Below are 22,876 nucleotides of genomic sequence, written 5' to 3'. Positions count from 1 at the left end.
TGGGGGTATCAAAGCATAAAGGTTCAGAAGGGGGGGCCCTGTGCCCTTAGAAAGGAGAGCCAGTAGGGCAGTTGGTGACCAGTGTTGACATGGGTAGATAGGAGTCCCTCCACTGAACTGCGGGGCTTGGTGATAAGGGAGATGGAGTGCTTCCTGGTTTGAATGAACCTGCTGCTTTAACGGTGACTGGAGTTGGTGTATCAACTCCAGACAGGGAAGACAGATTCCAAAGATGCTGCGTGAGGGACTGGAGGCTCCTGCGTTCGCCTGGCAGATAGGGCAGACCTCAGCTGGGGGTGGAATATGAGAGTGCACACACTTGGGGGATGGAGGTCACATGGGGGGAAATCTGTCACTGGCCCCGAGGCCCCTCCAGAGTTACTAAAGGCTCCTCTCCCCTTGAACTAATTGCTCTTGCTCTAAGCAAACCTCGAATCCCACCCCCAGCACTCCCAGTGTGGGAGCTGGCCTGAGGCCACCGTGGCCATGCCTGAGCCTGGGAGTGACTCATTCCAGGTCAGAGGTTATAGGGTCTGGCAGATCCCAGCATCCAGGCCCAGCCCCAGAAGTATCAGCTCCTATCCTTTGGACCCCCTGATTCATCACTCTCAGGGTCCCAGAACATCACAGGGCCTGCAAGGAGTTGGGGGAGGAGACTACTGACTCACTGCCCAGCCCCCACGGAGGTTCAGGCACAGTAGGAAGAAGCAGGCGCCAGAACACAACCGGAGTCCCTGAGGCTCCAGAGCGGAGAGTCAGGGTGAGCTAGCCCCAGCCCAGCCCCAGGTTCTTGCTTCCTTTCTTGCTTCTCCTTCCTTTGGTTGCAGCCAGCAGAGCCCACTTAAGTAAGTTGGTCGAGCTGTCTCAGCTGCCAAGAAGCCTCTGGGGGGGGGGGGGGGGGGTCAGGGCATTGGGAGAGGGCGGGGCCTACCAAAACACAGAAGGCTGCGGGAAGACCAAGGTGCATGCCTGTTATCTGACCGGGTTGGGGTAATGCGAGGCCGGGATAGCCTGTGCAGGATCAATGGAAGACCATCCTGGCTGAGAAGAGGGTGCCGTGATTCTGGATTGGAACAGACTTGGGCAAACATTGGTTAAAGGCTAGGGCTGCATGGCTCTGAGGACCATACTGTACCTTCCTACGTAACAGCGCCTCCGCGGATACCCTGTCATTTTCCTCTTATCCCCAGACTTACCCTGCTGCTGTCGCCTGCAGCCGGTGCGCCTCTCCCCGCCTCCTCGTCCCCTCGCCCTGCCCCTCGGAGCAATTCCCCACCAAGCCTCCCTCCGCAGGCCGTCCTGAGCCCTCCTACCTCTCTGCCCCACGCTCTGGGAGGCTCCTTGTTCCGAGGCCACAAAGCCCCTTTGATCCTCTGCTCGGCTCCGAGCCATGTGACCCGGTGGGCGGGCCGCAGCTCTCCAGCGTCCAGGCAGCCCGACTTTCAGCTGCTGGGGTGAGTCCTCGCTCTTTGTTCTTTCAGCCCCTCACAGTTTGCTCCGGGGGCCTCCAGGTGGTGGGGCCCGCCTGGCCGGCCCCGATGGGTGCACTGGGGCTGGGATCCGGGTAGCCCCGAGGCCTGGGGCTCTGGTTGGCAAACCGGCCCTGGGTTCCTGGGAGAATAGGTGGCGGGATGCCGGGTCTCCACGCGGGAACCAGATTTTCGATCGCAGAATAGAAGAAAAAGGGGCTTTGTGTGATCACAGCTATCTCTTTGTGAATGTTTGGCCAACTCCAAGTGGTGAGGAGAGTCTTGAAGCACGTTGCTTCCGCAAGGGGCTCTCTGACTTCCAGCCGGGGCAGGAGCAGAGGTGTATTAGAGGCTCCTTGCAAAAATCTCTCCACACAGAATTATCAGCTTCTAATAGTGGGCGGCTTCCAACGCTGGCTGGAAATTAGTCGCTGCGGGCTGTTACAAAGGTGGTACATCGGAGACCACAGGGGTACACTGTGGTGGCACACCACCATCGGACCCTTGTATTCTCTGTCGGCTTTGGGTTTTGGTGATGTGCTGAGCCCAGGAGGGTGTTGCTGGGTGGGGTGGGGGTTTGGTATGCATTTGTTTCGCTAGAGAATGTGCAACGGGGGTGTCTGCCTTCTGGAACCTTGTTTAGGGACCTGTACTTTCTGTAAAAGCCAGGGGCAAAACAGTATCTAACAGCAGGCTCTGCAGCCCAGATGAGATGAGGGAAGGACCCGGGCAGCACGGAGAATGGTCACTTGCATCCAAGCACAGAAGGACAGCGGCAAATGCCTTCCCCTCTTGGAGACTGCCTGAACTTCTGACCTACTGTGCGTACTTCCACCCCCACCCCATTCTAAGGAAAAGCTGCCGGCTCTTGGTCAGAGGTCTGGAGAGAAGATCTGCTCCCCAAGAGAAGTGTGAGATTCCTTTTCTTAGAAAAAAATGTATCACCCGGAAGCAGCCCAGTAGTGGGTTCTGGCCACTCTGTGCTGGACAGAGTTGGAATTTGGTTCAGATCTCATGTGGAAAGCCCAGAGGACTGTGAAGTAGAAGTTTCCTGCAGTGACATAGGTCCCCCCTCATTCACTCTTCGTTTCTAGCATCGTGGGGCCCTTGGCATTTATTTATACGTGTCTATCGCTCACTTTACCCAGTTTCGCTTGGCAGCCAGGGGGTTGCTCTTCAGCAAATAGGAAAAATGTGCTTATTAAGCCTTCTGCATGGGCAGCCAGCCTCCACCCAAGGGCTGCTTGGAAAGGTGGTTCATCCTTCAATTCTTGAGCCTCTTTCAGGGTACGAGGTAGCTATAGAAGGCAGTTTTGAACTTACAGCCACCCTACTGTCTCACCCTCCTGGATGCAGGGATTATAGGTGTGCACCATCATGGCCTTTTAATCTTTAGTCTCTGGGGACCTGATTTGTAGCCGACCCAGCTGACTCTTTCAGTTCTCTGGTCATTTCTTTACTGGTTCACCTCAGATTTGGTTACATCTACTGGAGCATGCTCATATGTCTACCAGGTGGCCCCTGTGGGTCATTGCGGTGACAGTTCAGCTGGTAGGCAGAAGAACCTACTGTACACAGGGTGAAGTAGTAATAACAACCTTGGTAGAAGCCCTTCCAGAAAGGAAGCCAGGTGAGATAAGTCCCACCATGCCAGGTCCGAGTGGGACCTTCTTGGGCCTGGGGAGTCCTCGGAGTACCAGATCCACTGCCCTCCAGCTCTGGGGCATTGATCAGAAGCCTTCTCCCCATTGGGCAACCACAGTGCTATTGCCTGTAATCCCCGCCCCCCCTCCCGGCCACAATATCCTCCCCAGCTTCCTGTTGTGTCACTGCTCCTGTCAGATAGGGTGGCTCTGCCTGGGCTGAGGCCCCCTTGTACAGAGAGGGCCCCATAGCCCGGGGCAGCACAGATTCCCTGCCTGTGTCAAAGGTCTCTAGGAAGCCAGCATTAAAGCTCCACTTCCGGTCTTCCATTTCTCCATGCAGCACAGTCTCCACTGGCTTTCCCACACCACCCCGGAAGTTTCTAAGCTTCCTCTCTCACATGCTGGCCCTGTGTGTGGGAAGAACAGCTTTATTTTAATGCATGTAGGCAAAAACCCAGTGGCCACTGGCAGAGACTAGGTGGGCCTCCTTGACCTTACCATCCCCCCTCAGCATCCTTACCCCCCCCCCCCCACACACACACACACATCATAGACTAGGCCAGTATTGCCAGTTGAGCTTAGGAAATGGTCTGGGAGTGGTGCCCCGCCCAGAGGGTCCCACTTCCTACAGTTTGGTCTTTTGAAAAGTTTCCAGCCAACTCTACACTTAGCTCTCTGGGTAAGCTCTGAATAAGCTCTGAGGGCTCTCCCAGACTCTGCCTTCCAGCAGTAAGCTTTGATTTGTTTATTGAGCACCCGATCTGTTCCTTGGGCAGGTAGAGACCTGCCTTTCAGGAGCTGCAGAGCCTTGGACACCCTCCCAAGGAAGACTTCTCAGGGTGGCTGCTGTGTGGAGTAGCATGCTATGTGTTCTGTGAGTGAAGTGGGGCTGGGGGCTTCTGTCTGCATCCAGGGAGGTGGGCATTTCTATACTCCACACCTGAGACCTCCACCTGCCAGGTTTCTGCAGCCGCTGGGAGTCTCCACCCAGCCTGCTTGGCTGCGCGCTGAGACCACCTTGGTGCCTGAGGGTTGGGTGGGCCTACCTGCCTCTTCCCTTCTGTTCTCTGTCATGCACCCTGAAGAGCACAGCATCCCAGGCTGTGAGCCCAGGAAGGAGAGTTTGCACTAAGGGCTGTGGAGCCCGAAGCTGCTGTACACTAATCTTGTGCTACTGCCTACCCCTGCAGCACAGCTCACCACCCAAGTCACTGGCACCTGGTTGGGGTGTGGGTCCTGGGCTTCCTTTCAGGCAGGGTGCAGCTCAGTGCAAAACCCTTGAAAGACACAGAGGCCTGGAGCTAGTGAGATGGTCATCAGGTCAAGATGCTGTCATGACTTTAATCCCAGCACTTCGGAAGCAGAAGCTGGCAGCTCTCCATGAGTTCGAGGCCAGCCTGGTCTACAGAGTGAGTTCCAAGATAGCCAGGGCTACACAGAGAAACCCTGTCTTGAAAAAACAAAAAAACAAAAAATGCTTGCTGCCAACCAAGACAGTGTGAGTTCTATCTACTCCACGTAGATAGGAGGGAACCATCTCCTGCAGGCTGTCCTCCTATCTTAACTTTACCCATGTGCTGTGGTGCCATGACACATGTACCTGTGCATACACATACATGTTAAGTTTTGTTTAAAGATAAGGTATTGGCTGGCTGTGGTGCAAGGGCAGCTGGTTTAACTACTGTCCTGATCTGTGTACAGTGGATGGCTCTTGCCCAGAGCTCCACCCCTTCCTAATTGCTTGGCATCTTCCTGAAGCCAAGAGTTGAGGGGCGTCCTTGAGCACCTCAGACTGCATTCAGAATCCCTGCTGCTGGCCGGCCACATGAGGACTAGATTCTGGTACCCTTGTCTTCAGTCTCCCTGCTTCTGACAGTTGTAGGCTCCCATCTCACCGTCTTCTTTTTTGAGACAGGGACTTGCCCGAAACGCCCTGTATATCTAAGGTGTATATCTAAGGATGACCTGTGCTTCTGCTCCTTCCGGGGACTGAACGCAAGACTTCATCCACATTAAGAGAACATTCTAGCAACTGAGCTATGGCTCCAGTCTCCTTTCTAGTTATTTGAGGCAAAGTCTGATTCTGTAACCCAAGCTGACCTTGAACTTAACAAGCCTCCTGCTTTAGCCTCCCAAGTGGCACCGTGCAGGGTTTCTCCCTTGCTTTTGGGTGCTAGGTACCAGCATACCCTGGTCACCAGAGGTTGTGGGACAGTTGTCCTTCCACAGTGGAATGTACTCAGAGCTCAGTGCTCCAGGATCTCTTATCTTATCTCCCAGGCCTTGTTCCAGGTGCCTGCTACCACTGGAGGAGATAAGACAGGCCTGGTCCAACCAGGGAGTGAACCTCTTTGCTGTCCTATAGCGGGTTACTGGCCAGGTCTGGCCCTGAATGTGCTGTGACTGGCCCTCCTGCTCAGTGGCGATTTTAGTGTCTTGTCTACTCTTCTCAGTGGCCACTGAGATTTATTGATCACTGTGATCAATAAATGGGGATTCTGGATGACCTAGGTACTGGCTTGGTTAATGTTTGAATGACTGGGGACCAGCTTTTCGTGATCTCAGGTTTTTTACTCTAGTCTAAATGTTTTCTGGTTTCACCAAGGCCAGCTCAAGGGCCTTTGGGGGATTCTGTCCTCCCTGCCTGTCTCCCATGTGGGAATTTTAAGGAAAGAGGACAGATATGGTCTCTCTGTGTGTGTGTGTGTGTGTGTGTGTGTGTGTGTGTGTGTGTGTGTGTGTGTGAGAGAGAGAGAGAGAGAGAGAGAGAGAGAGAGTGTGTGAGAGAGAGGGAGAGGGAGAGAGAGAGAGAGAGAGAGAGAGAGAGAGAGAGAGAGAGAGAGCATGCGCTCAGTCTGGTAAAGTCCTTACAGTACTAGTTGAAGGATCTGAGTTCCAAAGCCCACAGAAGACAGGTGGTGGTGGGGGAATGGAGACAGGAGGATGCCTAAGCTTGCCAGCCTATCTTGATTGGACAGCTTTAATTTCTGTAAGAGACTTTGTCTCAAAATTAGATGGAAAGGCCAGCAAGATGGCTCAGCAGGTAAAGGCAGGTGCCTGCTGCTAAGCCAGACAGTCTCTAGAACTGACACTCCAGAGAGAACAGCTCCTGCAAGTTGCCCTCTGACCTCTGCATCTGTGCCGTAGCACAGGTGCATAAGCTATCCACAATAACAGAATAAATGAAGGTGGGGGAGTGGTGGTGCACACCTTTAATCCCAGCACTCAAAAGGGAGGCAGCAGCAGGCATATCTCTGTAATGTCAGCCTGGTCTACAGAGAGAGTAAATTCTAGGACAACCAGAGCTATATAGTGAGATTCCCCCATCTCTCAAAACAAACAAACAAACAAAAACAAAACAAACAAAAAAAAAACAAACCAGGAATCTTAAAAAGTAAATAAGGAGCTGAGCAGTGGTGGTACACGCCTTTAGTCCCCGCACTCGGGAGGCAGAGACAGGCGGATCTCTGAGTTCCATGATAGCCTGGTCTACAGAGCCAGATCCAGGACAGCCAGGGCTACACCAAGAAACGCTATCTTGAAAACCCAGAATATAAATAAATAAATAAATAAATAAATAAATAGGTGGAGCATGACTGAGGAAGGCACTTGGTGTCTATCTCTGGCTTCCACATTTATGTGCACACATGCCCAAGTGCACACACATGGACAGTTACATATATAAGCACAGAAGAGACAAAGTAATGTTCCTTGGGTAACTTTCACAGGTTCTTTCCAAGGGCAGAGGACTATGCTAACGAGGCCCTGAGGACCCCTGTGGGAGCTGAAGGTTTGGGGGACAGGAACAGGTCTCCTTTGCAACACTGAGCTGGAGAGGTGCCTCCTGCTGCGGCAGTGGGTGGCGTGTTCCTCGTGGGCTCTGAGACATTGATGTCTGTTGACTGGGAGTGAGCATCATTTCTGGCAGCTGGTGGTGGAGGGAGGGCATGGCCCTGACACGGAGTGGCGGAGAAGGATGCTGGTAGCCACCGGGGAGAAGAGGAGTTTGCGTCCTGGCTCACCTGCAGCTGACCTGGTGGCACAGGGCGCCGAGGTGACGAGGTCTGTGGCCAGTTTATATCCACTGGCTATGCATAAGTATTTGCTCTTCCAGTAACTGCTGCTGGTTTGAGTGGAAGCACCACAAGCTCACCTGGTAACCAGTGACTGTAAGCTTGGTGTTTGATGACTGAGGTCTCTGTAGGGCTGCCTGAGCCTTTTCTGCACGCGCACGTGTGTGTGTGTGTGTGTGTGTGTGTGTGTGTGTGTGTGTGTGTGTGTGTGCGCGCGCACGCACGCACGCATGCAGAGCAAAAGTCCTCAACCACCAGAGGGCCTGATTCTGTGTCTCCACAACTATGTGGGAAGGTTGGCTGGGCTCCCTGGGGCCCAGTGAACCTCTATGGCATGTATCTAGGAAGGTGTTACTTCCTCTGCTGGTGACTTCTGGAGCGTGGCCAGGGCAGAACTGGACCCTTGGCTGTCAGTTCAGCCACTCGTGTACCAAGTCCCTTCAGGCAATGGAAGACATTCTCCACTGTATATTCTTCATCCAGGTTTAACGGGCGCCCACCCTGACTCTTATACTTTAGCACCCCAAAGATGCTGAGAACTCCTGATGCTCTCAGGACAATAGAGTGGCTCAGCTCCCAGAGAGTGGAGCGTCCTGTGTAAAGCCTTCATAAAAGTAGGGTTAGCTTATGATACAAGGCCTAAAGTCAAGAAGTGGGTGCCTAGTTTGCCTCTGACAAAGGTCTGTTTAGACAATAAGGAGAGACAGCAAGGAAAGGGCAGAGGCTTCAAACATACTGCAGGGCAGTTGGGAGACCCACTGTGCTCAGAATAGGAGAGCACTGTGCTCAGGATGGGAGACCTACTGTGCTCAGGATGGGAGACCCATTGTGGTTGGTCATGATTGGAGACCCACTGTGCTCAGAATAGGAGAGCATTGTGCTCAGCATGGGAGACCTACTGTGCTCAGGATGGGAGACCCAATATGGGTCAGGATGAGAGACCAATTGTGTTCAAGATGGGAGACCCACTGTGGTTGGTCATGATTGGAGACCCACTGTGTGCAGGATGGGAGACCCATTGTAGTTGGTCATGATCGGAGACCCACTGTGAGTCATGAGAACAGGGTCAAGGTTCTGGGCTGTCTCTGCTGTTGGAAATGCAACTGGTCCCTGAAGGACCCAGCTGCCGGATTGTGAGCTTCTGGCATCTTGCTGGCTTTGAGACTAACCGCAAGCTTTAACACTGAGGCAGTTCATGCCTGTAACCCTAGCACTCGGGAGGGAGAGGCAGGGAGGACATAAGTTTGAGGCTGGCCTGGGCTGCATGGTGAGATCTAGTCCCACCGCTCTCTCCCAGGGACATATATGATGTCAGAACACAGACATTTAGGGAAGTGGACCTCCAGGTTCTATTCCTCTTGCTAACCTTGGGCTACAGCTCTGTGCGGTTTCCCCGGCGAGTGAAGATCGTCTAGCCCATCTGCACAGAATTTGGAGAGTAGAGGTCTAACTGTCGTGAGCTGCAGCTGCTGACAAAAGCCAAGCACTGAAGATAGGTCTTCCAGAAGTTTCTGAATCTTGGTTAATACATCCCAGAGTTGAAGTGGAGGTGATGCCTGGGGCCCTAAGATTTCAACAGTACTGGAGGCAAGGTAGCTCTGGTTTGAGGCAGGAGGAAGGGGCTATTCAGGATTCAGCAGTGTGGGTGTGTTCAGGGGGACAGAGGAGAACTTAGGAAGTGTGGGTCCCCGGATTGTGGAGACCTTATAAGTAAGGAAAGGTCAGGGTTGTCCCCCGCACCCAGCAGCTACTTTGAAAGCTGCTATCCATGTGCCACCCCCACACTACCCTCCTGCAGACATTGCCGGCTTCCTACTTGCCTGGGACTGTTCTCAGGCTGATGCTCAGTTGTTCTTTTCCAGCCTGCCAGGTGTCATGGCCACCTCCTCCATGGTTAGCTGTGAACTGGGCCCCCGTGTGCATCTCCTATAGAGTCCTGAGGCTGCCCTGGGGGCTGCAGCCACCTCCTCCTTCCAGTGACCCACAGATGCACTTCACAGTACCGTGAAGCATCTATCCAAACGTAGGACATTCCATCGTGACCCAGTCTTGGTCTGGGAGGACTTTACAGGCCCCAGCCAGGCCCACTGTTGGATTCAAAAGGAGGGGCAGAGCCAACCTCACTGTGTGGGCTTTAGCATCTCCATCTGGCTAAGTCATCAGAGACCCCTCTACTCCTAGTTCATGGGAGCTGGGGGAGCTGGCCCTGAGAGGTCTGGAGGTTTGGGGGTAGGTAATGCAGGAAGTTATAGAAGCCCCCACTGTGTCAGCTCCTTTGTCTATCCAGAGGTCTTCCTCCCTTTGGGGTTGTGTGGCCCTAACAAGTGGGCTTACCCTACTCCTGTGTGAAAGAGGCGGTGTCTTCCTGGAAACATTCAGCACGGGTTTGAGGGCCTAGCAGCCCCTGCTTTTGGATCAATCAGATCTGGATACAGGTGGCCACAGGGCCTGTGCCCTTGAGTCTTTGAAACAGGAATGGGAGGCAGATTTCCCCCAAGTCACTCCTTCCCAGAGACCTTGGCAGATGCAGTTAACCCTTTCCTGGGTGTGTCTGGTTGTTTCCATGGCTGCTTTTATTTTATTGATTTTTGCTTCTTTAATTTGAAAGTGTCTTTTTGTGACTTGACCGATTCCAGCTCCCGGCTCGCAGAGGCTCTTTAAAGCCCACGGGTGGCCTTGACGATCATCTGTATGACTGTGGCATGTCCACGAGAAACAGGACCATGCGAAGAAAGGCAGCTCCTGGTTTCTTTGTGTGGTCCTGGCTGTCCTGGAACTCACTCTGGAGACCAGGCTGGCCTCAAACTCACAGAGATCTGCCTGCCTCTGCCTCCCCGCTGCTGGGATTAAAGATGTTTGCCACCACTGCCCGGCTCCAAGCCCTGCTCTTATGGACTGCAAGACACATAAGAGAGTCTTGTCCCGAGGGAACAAGAAGAGGTTGTTTCTTCCCTGGGAGCCACATAGCGTAATTCACCAGCCTGGGCTGGGGCTGTAGGCTGAGTTTAGTCAGCTATGGGTGAGGTGGATGCTGCCCACTTCTGTGTTGGGGAATGTGCTCACCCTACCAGGTCACTGTTCTGTTGGGTTTTGTTTTGTTTTTGAGACAGGGTTTCATGTAGCCCAGTTACCTCAAACTCACTACATAGGCGAGGATGACTCTCACTAAGTAGCTGAGGATGACCTTGAACATCTGGTTCTTATGTATAAAAGGTCATCTAGTACTATACCCTGTACTCATCAGAATTGTCCAGAGAAGTAGATCCAGTGGAAGGGGTGTGCCCAGCCGCCATCCTCTGGGTGCCTGAAACCTCCATAGAGCCAAACCATGTGTATGCTAGAGTTTCCCCCCTGTGCACATGCAGCTCTTTTCATGGAGGAAGGATGCTCTATTACAGGGTGGGACCATGTTTTGTGTCAGCGCTCATCAGATGAGGGCTGTTAGGACAGCTTCCGCTCCGGGGCACTGTGGACGCAGTCTCGGTGATACCCGAGCTAGTGCAGGTCTCCACATGGTCCTGTTTTCATTTGTCAGGGGAAATCGCTGGGTCACATGGACACTTAGGCTAGTGGTTTCAAAGCCAGGTACCTGAGGATGGTCCCGGGCCTGGTGAGGTCCACCACCTCTCTCCAGCTCTCCAGGGGTCACCTTCAGGATACCCTAAGCCTCTCTGTATCCTCTAGAGGCAGAGGCTGACATACAGCTAAGACGACTCTACACATGGGCTCTGAGGGGCACAGGAGGGAGACAGCAGGCACTGGCTCTGCACCCAGGTCCTGGCCCCTGGCTTCAGGATTCCTTTACCAGTCCAGCCCTGGGAAGGCACCAGAAAGGGGAATCGGGAGGCTGCATGCTTTGTCGTCATAGGTGGGCCTGAGGGACTACTGTGAATTGGATTCCTGATAAGCAAAGGAAGAGGAGCCACAGGCTCACAGTGAGGCTAGCCCCTTCTGGTTTCTTCCTCACAGTGGAGGTGTTTCTTGCCTTTTAATTCTTTAACAGGAAGAGACCTGATCAAGATCCTTAGATGGGATGAGGTGAGGTGGGGATGGACTTTCCTGAGTATGACCCCCCCTCAAACCGCCAATCCTACAGGCCTCAGCCCCAGGGAGACAGGCTTCTGAGGGGAGGTGGCATGTATGCATGGTGCCTGCGGGGGCCACAAGTCTATGGGGGGCATTTCTGGAATGTTTTGCTACCCCACCACCACCACACAAATTAAACCAAAAAAAAAAAAAAGTTAGCCACTAAAGCTTTAAGCAACTTCAGGTAATGGGGAGTCTTCTCCCCTGCACCGCCCCCATCCCTCTGTGACCTTACCCTACCACGGTGTCTACTCTTTAGGGACAGCCAGCAAGCCGACTTGGAAGGCCCATTGGGCACAGCTTCCAGACGCTTGCCAGCTCCCCTCCTTCCCTGTCTCCTTGTCCTTGGGAGAAATTACCATATGAATGTCATTCCTTCCCAGTGCCTGGGTTGGAGAGGCCCTGGGAGAAGCCGGCTCCCAGGCTGCAGGTTCCGGTGTTGGCTGAGGACCATCCAAGGCAAGCCAGTTTTCCTGGAGATTGGTTGTTTACATCCCATAATAGGTCTAGCTCAGTTCTGGTTTTGAGAAGAGGTGGAAGAAGAAGCAGAAGGTGTAGGACCCCGGCTGCTTGGAGACCCGTGCACCTCCTCAGCCGGTTAGTGATGTGTCCGAGAAACGTGTTATTCCTGGGCCTTCTTGTGATGTTGCTAATTATAAAGGAATCCAGCCGGGGAGGGCGGGTATGAGGCAGTGCAGTTACTGTGGATTGTAGAGAGCCGTGCACAAGTCTGCGCCCTGATGTTCAAGCCGCTCTGATGGTCTGGCTTGAGGCAGGCCTCAGGTTGGGAGTTTCCTGGTTGCGTCTCAACCGCCAGGTTCTCTTCAACCTGCGTGAGTCACATTGATGTTTGGGCTGCCAGAACATGCCGTCTTGTATTTTCCCTGTTCTGGCTACAAAATATCCAAAGCGGCCAGTGTCTCAGGAGATGCCACCTGGCAGTGGCATTTCTTCTAGACAGCGCTTAAAGACAGTAGTGAGACCCAGCCCTCCACACAGGGTGTGATAGGCCAGGCTTCATGGTCTGAATGGAACAGAAGCCATGTGAGCGGTGGAGGCCCAGGTGAGGGCCCTGTCCTCAGTATCTATATCTGCTGCTTGCTTTGCTTTAAGTGTTTGCTCAGTCTGAGCCTGGTATTAGGACAGGATGGAAAGAAGGCAGGACTGAAGCCCAGGCAAGGCCAGCCCGGCCCCTAGTCTCATCTGACGCCTGACCCGTCAGTACTTCTGAGCAGTTTTCCTCAGTGGACCCTGATCTGGGTATCCTGGGAAAGCCCTTCCTTGTGATCCCTTCCTTGGTTCTACACGGCTTCCACAGGCGACAGCATCTAGAAATTGTTAATCTCACATTTGGGTGCCAAGAGGGAGATTCATTCATGTCCACACAGGCCCTGTGAGCACTTCATTCAGATGGTGAGGGGCGGGGGAGCGAGTGGCCCGCTAGGGAATGGAGAAAGAGAAGGGCTCCAGGCCCCCATTGAGTTATCCAGCCAGACATTCATAGTGCCCTCAGATGTTAGGGGCTATGCTGTCATGAGCAGTCATGGTGTGTGCTTACTATAGACTGTGCAACTCGCAAAAACAGGGAAGCCCACCAGCATAGATTAGCTGTCCTGGGAAGACCGAGGAGTGGGCAGTGTGCAGCAGCAGCAGGAAAAGAATGTTCTAGACAGGATGATTCCTAAGAGCTTTTTCTGAAGAGCTGACAGGAGTCTGGAAGGCGTTTGTATGACAGAAAGTAAAAGGGGTGCCCCATGTATTTAGCTAACAGCAGCTGCGTGAGCAATGTCCTGTGGCTGTCACCCAACACCTTCATAATGGTCTTAGGGGACAAAGATAACCTCGATTTACACATGCATGCACAATGGCATACAGTTCAACTATTTGCTCGATCCTACTGTTCCTCGGTACGCGTCAGAGGTGGGAGAAGGTAAAGGGGCCCTATTCTGTGTCACCCTGGGTACTGGGGACACCAGCTTTGATATGAAGCAAAGACAGGGTTGGATGAGATGTGTCCTTCTGGGGCTGGGGAGATGACTCTGAGTAAAACACAACCCAAGATTGGTTTTCTGGAACCCATGTAAAATCCGGGTGCAGGCATGTGGGTACCTGTGGTCTTAGTGCACCCCCAGTGGGAGATAGAGGGACAGCTAACAATATACACAGCCTTGAACAAGACACTCTGACTGGATTTGTAGTGATAAAACAGAAGGGCGGACAGTGATGCAATGGATGGAGCAGGTATTCCCACTAGTGGGGGCGGGGTCATATATACTTCCAGACAGTTCCTGCACATATAGACTTGGTTAGGACAGTAGCTTTAGATACCAAATACTTGGTGCAGGTCCTGGCATATAGAGCCATATACATGTCTGCTGAACTGTGATAAGCATTTATCTGTCTACCTCTCTGTCTGTCAATCCATCCATCCACCTACCCATCCATCCATCCATCCATCCATCCATCCACCCATCCACCCATCCATCCATCCATTCATCCATCTACCCACCCATCCATCTGTCCATCCATCCATCCATTCACCTATCTGTCCGTTCACCCACTCATCTGTCCATGTACCCACCCATCTATCTGTTCATCCATTCATCTATCCACCCACCCATCCATCTGTCCACCCACCCATCCTTACTCTCAGTTCAGACAGCATGTGACACTGCTGGGTCATCCATTTGAACAGTGCGCCATAGGCAGCCGTGATGCATTTGCTCTATTCAGTTAATTACCTCTCCTTAGAGATCAGGGTCATGGTGTGAGGATCTTTTCAGTATATGGGATCTGAAAGTCCTTTCTGAGGTGGCACAGTTGAGGCTGGCCACCTTCTAAGCTAATGCTGAGAGATTCATGTTCCCAGGTGGATGGCTGGAATTCTTGGGTTTAGGGTCTCCCCAAGTCAGGGACCTGGAGCTGCATGTGTGAATGGCTCATCTCTGTTCTTTGGTCTTACCTTCTTAGACTCCATAATACAATTGGAGGTTTCTTCTTCCTCACTCACTTGCACCAGCCAGGACCAGCTTCTCTCTGTCTGGCCCTTAAGACCCTGCCTTCAGTCCTGTCCTGTTCTGTGTCATGCCCCGCCCCTGTCCCCATCTCCCCCCACCACACCAAAGTGACTGGGACACCAGGCAGCCTTTGGTAGTGTCAGCTGACCTACGCAGAAAGGACCTGTATCTCTGGGGTCAGGCCTTGTCCACAGGATTTCTGGAGGGGGTGGGAGGGCTTAGCCTACTTTTTGTTATTTCAAATGATTTCATAATTTGGGGGAGCTTTTGACCATGTTTCACCACCCCTCCCACCCCCAAGCTCTGGTGTATGTCAGCAGCTGACAGCAGCTGATAGGACAGGGGTCAGGGGATTGGGAGGCAGCTCTGTCGCCTTCCCCCTTAGGGGACATCCCTGATAAGAGGAAATTCTTGTAATAAATGGCCAGTGTCCACAATGGGGGTGATGCAGTGGCCTCTCTCCCACCCCCTTCTTTCTCCATAGACATTGGCCAACAGCAAAGGGAATCTGGCCCGGCAGCCAGGAGGGCATGTCAGTGGTATCCTGGGTAGGGCTGGATCTTTGGGTGCAGCTGTTGCTGTTGGAGATTCCTTGGGGTGGGCAGAGTCAGGGCTGCCTTCTCCGATGCTGCTATGCAATAGATGAGTCCAGGAATGGGCCCAAGCAGGGTGATCAGTGGACCCCAGAACTGTATTTAAATCCCTGACCCAGAAATTTGGAGGGCTCTGCAAAGGCCTTGGTGTGCTGTTGGAAATCTGCTGTGGCTTTTGAGGAAATGAATGAGAAGGGCTTGCAGGTTGGAACCTGCCCTGAGCAAAGATTGATGTCTCAATAGGACCAGCCTAGTGAGAAACTGCTAGCTGTAAATGAAGAACAGAAGGGGCCTCCTCGGAGGGGGAGGGGTGGGGGTGGGGCGCCCCTGGACCTGGTCCAAGTTTGCCTCCGTGGATTGGGGCCAATTGAAACCACGTTGGCAGAAGTACAGGGCTTCTTGAGAGTCCTCCCCACAATAGAGGGGAGGTTGGGTGAGGAGAGCTTGGCGAGCAGCCAAAGCAGGGACCCTACTCCCATCTTTGGGATGCTTAAGGCCCCTGCCTCTCCACACCTCCCCACCCTGCCCTCATCGAAGGAAGGAGGAGTGGATGGGACAGTGTCTCAAGCTTCTCTGTCCCTCCCAGGCCCTTACTGGACACAAGGTCACGGGCATCTCCCAGCAGAGAACAGCTTGCGGAAACCACATCAGGGCAGTGTTAAGTCCCCTCTTGGAACTTGGACTGGGGAAGGCGCTCCAGCTGGGAGAGGTGGGAAACTCTCCCTTTGCAAATCCCTCTCTGCTGAGGCCAAAGCCAAGGCCAAGCGTTTGTGTTGGGTTTCCAAGTGGGGGTCCGGGGGCGGTGCAGGAGGAGTCTCAGATTTCTGGCATCCATGCTTTCAAGCAGACTCCAAGGAGACACTTCCTGCCCCAAACAAAGTGTGAAGTGTAATTCGATTTGACTTACTTATCAAATTAGATGAGCCATGTGCACGTTTTAAAAGTCCAGCTTTTGAAACCGGGCACAGGAATTTGCAAAATTGGGTCATTTATCTGCAGTTTCCATCCTTGGAGCAGGGCAGGAAGTCTCTTGTGACATTTATGAGGACCATAGGGTCCTTCAGTGAGTCAGCAGGGACAGGGCACTGTGAAGGCAGTGCCAAGAAGATGGGGAGGGCCCCAGCTCTCCGGAAAACAACCTTCCTCATGTCTGCCCACCCATGTGCCGACAACCTGGGTCGAGCTGCCCCTTGCTAGCTGGGGCTTAGCTGCTGGAACCTTAACCCCTCAGACTTATCTCCCATGCTCCTTAGCTCTGTATCCCTCCTAGATTTGCTCATCCTGTCCAGCCACGGGACCCGTTAACCTAGATCTCGTGTGTGTGTGTGTGTGTGTGTGTGTGTGCGCCTGTGTCTGTGTGTGCCTCTGTGTGTGTGTGTGTGTATGTGTGTGTGTGTATGTCTGTGTGTGTGTCTGTGTGTGCCTGTGTGTGTGCCTGTGTGTGTGTGTGTGTGTGTGTGTGTGTGTGTGTGTGTAACTCACAGGACTGAGAGTAACTCAAGCAGTTAACCCTAGAGTTACTCAGTCAAGTCACCCCGAAACCCCACCCCCAGGCCCTGGGTGTGCAAAGCTAGCACTATGCTAACTCGTAAGTTTTCTCAAGACACTGCCTCATTATGTAACTCAGGCTGGCTTTGAACTCACTATATAGCCAAAGCTAGCCTTGAACTCTCAGTTCTCCTATCTCTGCATCTGGTTTTACAGATATGCACCATTACGTGAAGCTTCCAAGTTATTTCTTTAGTTGGGTTTATGAACCTAAGTAAGTATTTTTGGGTGCCCTAAAATGTGTCTGTGTTTGTGTGTGTGTGTGTGTGTGTGTGTGTGTGTGTGTGTGTGTGCGTTCAGATGTGCAAGCGTGTAGAAACCAGAGGAATATGCTGAGCTTCCTCAATCACCTTTTTTTTGTGACAGGGTCTCTCACTGGAGGTCTGTCAGTTCAGCTTCTGGAATACCTGTTTCCACGGCCTCCAGCTCTGGCACATAGAGTTGTGATTGTCTTTTACATGAGTACTAGAGATCTGAACTCAGATCCTCAACAATTCCATAATAAGTGTTTTTATCCACTGAGCCACCCCCCAGCCTCAAGTCCTCGCTTTCTGTAGCATAACATTCCTGTGTCAGGAAGTCAGGTGGAGCTATTTACCTGTGGGGGTTTGTCGTGGCTCCAGTTAAAGTCTTTCTCTGTAAAGCTTCCTCTGTCCACCCGTCTAAGCCTGCTCTTTCACCTTCTTGCCAGTTTCTTAGCACAGCGGTCTTGATATATATCTGTTGAGTGACCCCTGTTGTGGTTCTGATCTCTGAGGACATAGGAATCTGCCTGCCGATACTGTAAGCTCTCTCTAGGGCGATCCCTGCTCCTTGGGCCCTCAGCTCTGCATGGGCCAGCTTCCCACCATGTAGCTGTTTTATATTTTATTTTTCTTCACCTTTATTTTCCGAGTTGGCTCATTACAGTCCTCTGCCCACTATTGTGTACCTGGTGAGGGAATCACCTCTGAGCCTTTGTGTCCTGTCTCCACTCATGGCCTCCTGGAGGGGAGTTTTCATACTAAGTGGACTTTGATGTCTGTTGTAGGTGTGGCTCTAATGTGTAGCCTCTCATGTGCCAGGAGCACCCTGGGGTCCGAGCCCTACTTGAGGCCCTGTAGCTGGTGTTGAAGAATACATCCACCCCTTTTTCCCTTTTCCCTTGGGGTGTTTTGTTTTTTCCAGACTTTACTGAATTAAGTGATACTACCCCAAGAGACCTGGGAAGGGCCAATAACCTGTCCAGCCAGCTGGGAAGGAGATCCTGGTAACCCTGGGCTCTGCCTTCAGCCCAATATGGGGCCCCTGCCCTGGAGACAGCACCTTCTGAATGATGAGGGTATGATGCATTTTGGGGTGCTCATCTACCACAAATCCAGGGCTGATCTTGACATACTGGCTATAGCCTGGGAGGCCAGCAGACCAAGGACTGGTGTCTTGGGAGCCCCCTGGACCACCACGCTGTCCAGAAACAGGTTATCTCTGCTTTCCACTGGGCCACCATGGTGAGGATCCATCGAAGTGTGTAGGGATAGCAGTGTTACAGGTATTGTCTTTTAAGAGCTGGGATTGTGCTGGAGCAAGATAAGAAAAACGGCAATGGCTTTTTGCCGAGAGCTTCATCCTGTGGGTGAGAGTATGGGGGCCCTATAGCATCACATGGATGCCCCCTGCCCAGCAAGTTGTCCCTGCATTTGGCCAGGGAGGCAAGGTTCAGTTAGAAAGGGTTGGGTAGAGTTCTGGGGTACTGGCCGGTGAGGCCAGCAGGGAAAGGTGAAGCCAGATGGGCAGCTCCTGGGTGCCGGTTCCCTGTCTGTCCTTGACAAGTCTATTGGCCTGAGCCTTCTTTCTCATGACCATTTGGGTCAAGGTCAGCCTTAGTCCTATCCTCTCTGGGAGCCCCTCCCAAAATGTGGCTCACAGCCCCATCCCAGTAAATGAGAAGGGTGACATAATCCTGTCATCTTTGGCAGGCCCTGGGGTGGGGGAAAAATATGTTGCACAGTGGGTAAGTCTGCAGATGGTAGTGGTTTGGGGCTCAGTTGGACCCACCATCCACTGGGGAAAAGGTAGGGCTCACAGCAGTTGTCTGAGGCAGGAAGTGGGGGTGGATGAGCCTGCGCACACAGTAGGACCCATGGTCCTACTTGCTACCCCTCAGAAACACCCTTGGCTGGGAGATGACTGGACGCTTGCTCAGAGCATTGCATGCCCTGTAAGCAGAACCTCAGCTTGAGTGTTAGCATGTGGGGCTCAGGCATCCTAAGGAGCACACTGGCAGGTGGCCTGGCCGGACTCTGTCCAACTGTGCTATAAGCAACTGTCCGGTGCGCCCCACCCCCACCCCCTTCTCCCATCAGCCATGAAGAGCGCATTTCCAGTGTGTTTATTCATGATGTCATGTAACCATTACTCCTGTCTAATTCAGTGCATTTTTATCACCCTGGAGGGAAACTCCATGCTGGATATAGAGTTTCTTCTCCTCCTACCGCCTCTGTGAATCTGCATCTTCTGAGTGTTACATAGTGTCAGTCACACTCTAGAGTTTCTGTTCCTTAGCTCAGTATGGTGTTTTCAGGGTTCATTGGTAGTCTGTCACGTCCATAACGCCTTTACATATTTCCTTCTTACCGGAGAGCTAGGTTCCCACAGATTCCCTTGCTATACTGTTGTTTATTAGTGCAGTTGTGAACATCTTAGCTCTGTCTGTCTCTGTCTTTGTCTCTCTCTCTCTTTCTCCTCACTTCCTCTCCCCCCACCCCCCAGTGTGGATGTCTGTGTCTGTGTGTGCAACAGCACTCATGTGGAAGTCACAGGACAGCTCGTGAGAGTCAGTTCTCTCATTACTGGCAGGTGTTTCCACCCTTGCTGGTGGTTAGCTTTCTTGCTGGGCTAGGAGTCAAGGATGCCCCTGAGCAGGCTGCAGCCTTGGGTGGTTGAGGAGGGAAGGTGTCAGGGAACACCCTCCTGGTCCATAGGCAGGTATCAGAGCACAGAACACATGTCCTTGACCTCGTGTCCCAGGAGTCCAGGGGAGGTTCCAGGAGTGAGAAGTCCAGTCAAGGTCTGGTCTCTGTTCATCTGACCATCCAGCGATATTTCAGGAAAGAGTCAGCGTGTAGACCTCATGCCCCCTCTGTAAAGTAGGAGTGTCAGGCTGTCTGGTACACTTGTCAGGCTCGTGTAGGTCTTTAAAACTGAGATGAGCTAAAATGGATTCTTACCATGCATCTTTCCTGAACGAGTTCAGTTTCCAGCGCTTGGAAGTCACATGCAATGCATTTCGCTGGTTCCTCAAAAATAAAAATAGAACAGCTCACATCTGGATGTGTGTCCCAAACCATTGAAAGCACGCTCTTTCTGGGCGTGATGGTATGTGTATGCCTGTAATCCCAGTACTCAGAGGGCTGAGGCAGGGGGATCATTGAATTTGAAGCCAGACTAAGAGAGGGACAGAGGGAAGAAGGAAGAGAGGGAGAGCTAGCCCAAGCTCTTGAGTGCCTACATACCCATGTTCACACTGTAGTATTTACACCAGCCAATCAGAAGCAAGCACTCAAGTGCCTGTGGACAGATAAATGGAGAAAAGACTCACTGTGTAGGGGCTGGAGAGGTGGCGCAGTGGTTAAGAGCACATACTGTTCTTCTAGAGGACTGAGTTCAACATCCATGTCTGGCGTCTCACAGCTGCCTGTAACTCCAGCTCCAGAGGGGCTCTGACACCCTCTTCTAGCCTGCCTGGGCACCTGTACTCAGGCACACAATACCCATACACAGACACACATGCATACATATAATTAAAACAGTTTTAAAAAATCGTTAAACAATAAAATCATGTAAGTTGAGCCTTTTCTTTTTAAGACTAAATGTGTTCACTAAAGGAATATCATCAAACCTTCAGAAGGCATGTGCTACAGCACGGGTGGGCTTTAAGGATGTTCATTATTCTGTATGAAATAAGCCAAAAGCCAGAGATCATCTAACCCCCACTTACTCAAGGATCTTAGACATAGTGAAGGTTGCCAGGGGCTGGTAGGAGGCTGGTCAGGACAGTGGGGAGTGCCTCAGACATCTCTAAGAAGGTAAAATTTACCACACATTTTAACATTTTAAAAAATTATTTATCTTATGTATCTGAGTACACTGTAGCTGTCTTCAGACACACCAGAAGAGGGCATCAGATCCCATGACAGATGGTTGTGAGCCACCATGTGGTTGCTGGGAATTGAACTCAGGACCTCTGGAAGAGCAGTGAGCTCTCTTAATTGCTGAGCCATCTCTCCATCCTTTACCACACATTTTAAAGGTGGAAGTGACTTGCAGATATTGCCTTGGGCTGTGCAGACCCAGGATGCATCTGTTGGCACAAGTGATGACATGGTGGATTCTGGGAAAGCCTCTGGTCACTCCTGGAGCTCCAGGTCTGGGATCCCAGGCAACTCTGGGTAGAGGTTCTACCTCCCAACCAGATAGGCAGGTGGATAGGGAGGCTCTCCCAGGAGGAAGGGTCACAGGGGTGTGCCAGAAATGGTCAGAGCCCCTGCAAAGCATGGGGCTCTACTGTGTTCTTATTATTTCTCAAGCAGGGCCTCTGGCAGGCTGGATGTTTAGTTTGGTTTGGGTTTCTGCTGTGAACCTTAATACATGTAGAAGGGCCACCTGGGGCCAAGGCGTGCCTTCCTTGAATGGGGGCGATTAGGGAGAGTTGGGGGACAGGCCCCACCTCCTTTCGCTGTTGAGCAGAGAGGTGGGGGTAGGGCAAAGACTGCAGATGGAAGCAATTTTCAGTCATGTGAGCAAGGCCTGAACCACTGCACAGCAAGGCAGGGCCCCTTGTCATTCTCCAGGAAGTGGGCCCCAAAGCCACAAGTTCTAGGGCCAGATGTTACAAGGTCTTTGTTTATTTAAAGATGCTAGAAACCCAGGAGAGTATTTCTGAGTGGAGAGCTGACAAGACACTCTTGAAGCCTTGTGGAGAGGACTGACCTGGGCTGAGGGTGCTCCTGATGGGAGGCACTGGCCCTTATGACCTGTCTGTGTCATTGTTTGGGGGTGTCTGGACCCCGTGGCAGCTCCTGGTGTGTTTACAAGCATTCTCTTTTTTAATTGCTCCCCCTGTGCGGGAAGTAGAGGTGCCTGCAGTAGAGGAAGAGAAACAGGAAATGACTGGCCTGTAAACCAGCTGCCTGTGAGGGTAATCCCCACATTTCCTTCTTGAAGCTAGCTCTGCAAGCCATTTCTCCTGTCCATCCTGCCTCTCAAGCCCGGAGAAGATGCTGAGAAGTGCGGTGTCCGACTTTGCTCCTGCTGGACATGCCAATAAAACAGAGAGAAAAGCCATCAGGGCAGAAACGGTCAGGTTTGAGCTAGCTGAGGATGTCGGGAACGAGTCAGCCTGAGTTCAGTGTTTTCCCCGGAAGTGGAGAGAGTTTAACCAAAGCCTGCAAAAGTCCCTGTGGTACAGACCCATCTTTTTGCTGCTTCCTGGCCCTTGCTCACTTGGGATGGTACCTCCCAACACCTTTGGTTGGTTCCCTTCTTCTCCGAGGGAGAAGGCACAAGTATGCATTGAGCCTCCTTTGAGGTTAGTGTGCATGGGGACAGAGCTGGGGAGCCCTTCCCTGGAGGTAGAACAGACATAGGGAAGGAAACCCGGGAGCAGCTGGTGACCCCTCTGTGTTGGCTGTGTTTGGGGGGCTGGGCTGTGGGGTCATAAGTTGAGACTGCTGACATCTTCCATAGTGGTTGAAAGAGATGTCTTTGAGGCTTTACAATAATGTATCATCTGCCTCAGCCGCCCCATAGCAGCCTGTGTTTCAGAGCCGCACTGACTTGCTGTCTCTGCATAGCAATTAGGTATACTGTAGTTCAACCAGACCGGGTGGAACCAGCCTTGCACACCCCTGCAGGGTGCGAGCACCTAGGGTCACCATCTGACCGTGCACTCAGCCACCAGAGGCTCTAACGCTGACCTCCTGAAGGAAGCTGAAGTTTTGGAGTTTAACCTCTAGCCTGTCCACAGACCTGCAAACCCTGGCCTTTGCTGAGGGTGAGGGGCACGTGCTGTCTGCCATAGCCTGTTTCCTGCCTACCCTGCCTCAGGACTGTATGGGTGGGGCACCTGGAAGTAGAGACACTCCCAGTGAGGATGGGTCAGGTCTGGAAGAGGCAGATAGAGATCAGATCACTCCTCCCCTGGGAGCTGCTTGTGGTCACCTGTTGGACCACGAAGGGCCCTGGGTGCTACAGTTACTGTAAACTCTGACAAAGGTGAAGGGCGTGGCTTCAGCCCTCAGGACCTGGGGCTAAGAGAATATGGAACAAAGTTCTTGCTGCCTTCCTGGAACCAGGGGAGCCCTGGTTGGCAGAGCTGGCAGAGACAGCCCTGAGAGGCAGGTGGCTGAGTGGTGTGGACCAAATGAATGCGACCATACAGGGGATTTCAGTTCTGCAGTGCTCTGC

General features: G+C 52.5%; 1 protein-coding gene across 9 annotated transcripts in view; it reads left to right on the top strand.

The window, feature by feature from the left end:
• Septin9 (septin 9) overlaps nucleotides 1–22,876 on the top strand; it is a 167,755-nt gene that overhangs the window by 134,418 nt on the left and 10,461 nt on the right. Inside the window, exon 1 of one of the 9 annotated variants that reach the window (XM_034505463.2) lies at nucleotides 740–760. The exons of 6 other annotated variants lie outside the window; for them this stretch is intronic. The gene's annotated coding sequence lies outside the window, so the exon portion shown is untranslated. Of the gene's footprint in view, nucleotides 1–739; nucleotides 761–821; nucleotides 846–1,257; nucleotides 1,455–22,876 lie in introns of those variants that run through there. 2 more of the 9 variants (XM_034505464.2, XM_076935411.1) reach the window with 2 other exon arrangements.

This window comes from Arvicanthis niloticus, chromosome 6 (assembly GCF_011762505.2).
Source record: "Arvicanthis niloticus isolate mArvNil1 chromosome 6, mArvNil1.pat.X, whole genome shotgun sequence".
Lineage (NCBI taxonomy): Eukaryota > Metazoa > Chordata > Mammalia > Rodentia > Muridae > Arvicanthis > Arvicanthis niloticus.
This window is presented reverse-complemented; position numbering and strand designations above follow the sequence as displayed.